Source organism: Bos indicus, chromosome 4 (genome assembly GCF_029378745.1).
Source record: "Bos indicus isolate NIAB-ARS_2022 breed Sahiwal x Tharparkar chromosome 4, NIAB-ARS_B.indTharparkar_mat_pri_1.0, whole genome shotgun sequence".
NCBI lineage: Eukaryota > Metazoa > Chordata > Mammalia > Artiodactyla > Bovidae > Bos > Bos indicus.
Window position 1 is genome coordinate 108,145,601 of NC_091763.1, and position 6,187 is coordinate 108,151,787.

Here is a 6,187-nt window from a genome sequence, read left to right on the forward strand (position 1 = left end):
CCATGAGGGTATTCTGAAATTGTCATGAAGCTAGCTGGGAGCACTCCGATGGCTGAGGTGCTGTTTACTAACAGAGAACAGACACACAAACAGAACCCCTCCCAGCAACAGGATTCCACATTTTATCATTGTTGCTTTTGAATTGCTCAGTTGTGTCCAACTCTCTGTGACCCTCAACTGTAGCACGCTAGACTCCTCTGTTTTCCCCTACCTCCTGGGGTTTGCTCAAATTCATGTCCATTGAGTCAGTGATGCTTCTAACCATCTCATCCTCTACCCTTAATAGTAAATATTACTATCTTCTCATCATAACTGAGGATGGACTCATCATTGGAAAAAAAGTTGAAAGGTTTCCTTTATTCAAGCAAATAATTTAAAAGATGGGGAAATAGAAAAGTAAAATATCTGAAAGATCATAAAACCAAAAAGTGCTTAAATTCAGTAACAAAAAGGGACTTCAAAGCTACATTTGAGCAAAGGGGAAAAAACAGTTGATCTCTACTTGGAGAAGACGGGGTAGCATCAGTGACTCAGCTCTCCTTGGGAAGAGGGTCTTGTGTGTCACACACGAAACTGAGCTCAGGGCACGCGGACGGGGTTCTATCTGCTGCACTCAGATCACTGAAAGGGATGGTACAATTATGCTTCAGTAATGGGTTACTTTTCAGAGATTACCCTTTTACATATCGTCAAGATTAACAAGGTGAAGTGTGGGCTAAATTAGGACTGTACAGACGGGTTGAGAGATGGTGAGTACCTTCCCCAAAGATGACTGATTAGAGGCTCTCTAGAAAGGCATTGAATAATGCAAGGTTCTGTCCTTGGAAACTATCTCCATTCATGTCTGTATCATCATCTTGGAATAAAACCCATACGATTCATCAGTGGGTGACAGAATACTGAGAGAGATAAACTAAAGAAAGAAGCGAGATTCACAATGATCCTGAAAGTTCAAGTTAGGAGCCAAAAGCAATGGGGGAGAACTATATACTTTAAAAGAGTGAATTTTATGGTATGCGATTGTTGTTGTTTTACAAAAGCTATTATGTAAACAAATGAACAAACAAAACCAATTACAGATGTTTAACTGGAAAATAAAGCTTCATATTTGAGTTAAAAAAAAATACATCCTGGATAGGAAAAGCTTAACTGGTGATAGTCTATGGGTTTGAGTAGACATTGTGCTCACGTAATAGCCAACAGCATGGTCCATTGGAGTCTTAGCTTCCTGAGAACCAGACTTATCCCTGAATCCTCAGCACCTCATGTCATATGTACAGGATAAAAGTGTAATAAATATTTGTTACACATGTTGCTTAAAAACAACCACAATAGCCAAAAACGAATGCAACTTTAAGTTACAAAAGCTTAAATGTAGGAGTTTCTTTCTGTGCACGTGATTGGTTATTTACCCCCATGGCACCCTGATGGAGAAACATAACCTCCAAGAGTAAGTTCTCATGCACAGGAGGAGGTCACCGCTCTCTCAGTCAATTACAAGAGGCACTAAGGCAATAAAACAGAAGATAAACGAAGTTCATCTACTTAGATGGGGCGTTTGTGGCGCTTTCCACAAGCCAGTGGAAGAAAACAGCCTTCTGAGGTCTTTATTTGTGGACAAACTTCGAAAGGAACTGGCTGTTTATCTTCCACAGTTATGGGGAGTTTCTGGGCCAAGTCTCCCCAGATAAGGCATTTTTCCTGGGGTTAATTCCTGGGGCCTCAGGAATTAACATCGGTAACAGATTGTATTTCTATTATTGGTCATACAAGAGACCCAGAAGTTAGCAATTACCATCTCTAGCCTTGAATTTCCCTAGGTTGTAGGCTTTTCTAGAAGGGCATTAAAAATAATCACAAAATAACACAAACCCACAGCCAAGCAAACAGCCCTACATCACTTTCTAAGCCATCATTCTCTTATTTTTTCCATTTTTAAGACCTGAAGCCAGAAGAACTTTAATGGGAGACAGAGAGGTGACTTCTATGTGAGATGAACCAAGCCTCTATCATCTTGGTATCACTCTCAGAAATATTCTAGCTGAACAAGTGGGTTGATAGTGTGTGGCCATATGTACTTTTTAGATTATTTTGACAAGTCCAGTTAGTCAGTCCAACCAAGACAGCTCAGAAAAAGGAGTCTTATGAGTCAAAATAGAGGATTCCAATCAGGTTGGGTTTCATAGACCACAGTTTGTATTGGCCTGAGATGCATGGAAGACAGTCTTAATTATGTAGTCCTGAAGATACAAAATATTTAGTCCAAGTATGGTTTGAGATTTAAAAACAAAGAAAAGGAAGTTAATACCAATTTGTAGTAGGTAGGACTGAAGAAAGATATAAGGAATGAATCTTGAATAACTGTAAATGAATTCATATAAGAAAGTACATGCATCCTTAAATTCTTTAAAATGATTTGTTTATACAAAGAATTCAAATGACCCACTGTTTATCCTGCTATGCAAATCCTTTCTCTTTAACTATATAATAAAAAAATTTGATGAATAACCACATGTTCCAAATTACTGATGTTGACTTCAAAGAATCATTAAGTATACCACTTTCAAATCTAATAGTAAGTATTATAAGTTATAAAATCCTTTATCCTGGCCAGTCTTCAAGACTTATTTGAGATGAGAATACAGACTTTTAATTATTATGTGTGATACATTCTTCATGTATCTGCCTTTGAATTTGAGAATTGGTTTGAAAGTTTAGGGCAAGAAACTGTGGTCTACTCAAGTCTGTCTATCAGATCAGATCAGATCACATCAGTCGCTCAGTCGTGTCCGATTCTTTGCGACCCCATGAATCACAGCACGCGAGGCCTCCCTGTCCATCACCAACTCCCGGAGTTCACCCAGACTCACGTCCATCGAGTCAGTGATGCCGTCCAGCCATCTCATCCTCTGTCTTCCCCTTCTCCTCCTGCCCCCAATCCCTTCCAGCATCAGAGTCTTTTCCAATGAGTCAACTCTTTGCATGAGGTGGCCAAAGTACTGGAGTTTCAGCTTTAGCATCATTCCCTCCAAAGAAATCCCAGGGCTGATCTCTTTCAGAATGGACTGGTTGGATCTCCTTGCAGTCCAAGGGACTCTCCAACACCACAGTTCAAAATAATCAATTCTTCAGCGCTCAGCCTTCTTCACAGTCCAACTCTCACATCCATACATGACCACAGGAAAAACCATAGCCTTGACTAGATGAACCTTTGTTGGCAAAGTAATGTCTCTGCTTTTGAATATGCTATCTAGGTTGGTCATAACTTTCCTTCCAAGGAGTAAGCATCTTTTAATTTCATGGCTGCAGTCACCATCTGCAGTGATTTTGGAGCCCAGAAAAATAAAGTCTGATACTGTTTCCACTGTTTCCCCATCTATTTTCCATGAAGTGAAGGGACCGGATGCCATGATCTTCGTTTTCTGAATGTTGAGCTTTAAGCCAACATTTTCACTCTCCACTTTCACTTTCATCAAGAGGCTTTTGAGTTCCTCTTCACTTTCTGCCATAAGGGTGGTGTCATCTGCATATCTGAGGTTATTGATATTTATCCCGGCAATCTTGATTCCAGCTTGTGCTTCTTCCAGTCCAGCGTTTCTCATGATGTACTCTGCATATAAGTTAAATAAGCAGGGTGACAATATACAGCCTTGACGTACTTCTTTTCCTATTTGGAACAAGTCTGTTGTTCCATGTCCAGTTCTAACTGTTGCTTCTTGACCTGCATACAGATTTCTCAAGAGGCAGGTCAGGAGGTCTGGTATTCCCATCTCTTTCAGAATTTTCTACAGTTTATTGTGATCCACACAGTCAAAGGCTTTGGCATAGTCAATAAAGCAGAAATAGATGTTTTTCTGGAACTCTCTTGCTTTTTCCATGATCCAGCGGATGTTGGCAATTTGATCTCTGGTTCCTCTGCCTTTTCTAAAACCAGCTTGAACATCTGGAAGTTCACGGTTCACGTATTGCTGAAGCCTGGCTTGGAGAATTTTGAGCATTACTTTACTAGTGTGTGAGATGAGTGCAATTGTGCGGTAGTTTGAGCATTCTTTGGCATTGCCTTTCTTTGGGATTGGAATGAAAACTGACCTTTTCCAGTCCTGAGGCCACTGCTGAATTTTCCAAATTTGCTGGCATATTGAGTGCAGCACTTTCACAGCATCATCTTTCAGGATTTGGAATAGCTCAACTGGAATTCCATCACCTCCACTAGCTTTGTTCGTAGTGATGCTTTCTAAGGCCCACTTGACTTCACATTCCAGGATGTCTGGCTCTAGGTCAGTGATCACACCATCGTGATTATCTGGGTCGTGAAGATCTTTTTTGTACAGTTCTTCTGTGTATTCTTGCCATCTCTTCTTAATATCTTCTGCTTCTGTTAGGTCCATACCATTTCTGTCCTTTATCGAGCTCATCTTTGCATGAAAATGTTCCTTTGGTATCTCTGATTTTCTTGACGAGATCTCTAGTCTTTCCCATTCTGTTGTTTTCCTCTATTTCTTTGCACTGATCGCTGAAGAAGGCTTTCTTATCTCTCCTTGCTATTCTTTGGAATTCTGCATTGAGATGCTTATATCTTTCCTTTTCTCCTTTGCTTTCTGCTTCTCTTCTTTTCACAGTATTTGTAAGGCCTCCTCAGACAGCCATTTTGCTTTTTTGCATTTCTTTTCTATGGGAATGGTCTTGATTCCTGTCTCCTGTGCAATGTCACGAACCTCATTCCATAGTTCATCAGGCACTCTATCTATCAGATCTAGGCCCTTACATCTATTTCTCACTTCCAAAGGGATTTGATTTAGGTCATACCGGAATGGTCTAGTGGTTTTCCCTACTTTTTTCAATTTCAGTCTGAATTTGGCAATAAGGAGTTCACGGTCTGAGCCACAGTCAGCTCCTGGTCTTGTTTTTGCTGACTGTATAGAGCTTCTCCATTTTTGGCTGCAAAGAATATAATAATCTGATTTCGGTATTGACCATCTGGTGATGTCCGTGTATAGAGTCTTCTCTTGTGTTGTTCGAAGAGGGTGTTTGTTATGACCAGTGCATTTTCTTGGCAAAACTCTATTAGTCTTTGCCCTGCTTCATTCTGTATTCCAAGGCCAAATTTGCCTGTTACTCCAGGTGTGTCTTGACTTCCTACTTTTGCATTCCAGTCCCCTATAATGAAAAGGACATCTTTTTTTGGGTGTTAGTTCTAAAAGGTCTTGTAGATCTTCTATATATCTGAGTATACCATATTAAATATCCACAATATGTTCCCTGCCTCTGGCTGCTCCCTTTCCCTAAAACCTACTACTCATCTTAAAGCAATTAAAATGTACAATGCACTGCTTACTCTGCTTTCTTTGAAAAATGTGTATCTTCGGAGAAGAGATGGGCCCTTAACAGCTCTGTAAGCCTGTCCCCATTTCAGTAGTATTCCACGACATACACTCAGATGTCACCACTAATATTTATGCTTCTGCCAAGTGACATTTTCTTTCAAGAGACAGGATTGATGGGCCTGAAAGAACCAGATCAAGCAAGAGTTGAATTCTAGACTATTAAGCAATAGAAAACCACTGTATAAATTTTTACAAGGAATGACTGGATGAAAGCATTATTTTAGGAATAGCTGGCAAAAATAGGAAGAGCAAATATAGGAACTGGAAAAGGATATTTTTTCATTTAATGCTGTTGCTCTGCTGAGGCAACTACTAATCCTTTGTAAGCAAAAACCAGGCTTTAGATTATTACTCCCACAGCACTGAACTATTTACGTTGATTGGTATAGTCAACTGCCCATGTGAGAAAATGATGCCTTGAGAATGTCCATCTAGTGTTAATGATGGTCAGTCTGGGATCTCATGATTAGCAAAGCAATAATTTCAGTTCTTGTGGCCAAGGCAGCTTTATTGACACATTTCTCAAACAAATATGCTCAAGTACCTACAGTTGTTATGGAGGAGGAACTGGCAGCCCACTCCAGTACTCTTACTGGGAAAATCCCATGTGGCTGAAGAGTCAGACATGACAGAGCATGCACACATATATACATCTACAGCTGTTAACTGAACAGTAGCCATTTTTTTTTAAAGGTGTAAAAACAGTAAAGATGTTCCTATAACTTGATCACTTTTTGAGTAGAAGAATTAGGGGATGAAGATGTGAAGGTTAAACCTATTGTATCTGTTCCCTGGGCTAAGAC

At 39.9% G+C, this 6,187-nt stretch overlaps 1 protein-coding gene across 4 annotated transcripts in view; it reads right to left on the minus strand.

The window, feature by feature from the left end:
* TPK1 (thiamin pyrophosphokinase 1) overlaps window positions 1–6,187 on the minus strand; it is a 384,981-nt gene that overhangs the window by 35,332 nt on the left and 343,462 nt on the right. The window lies entirely within an intron of this gene.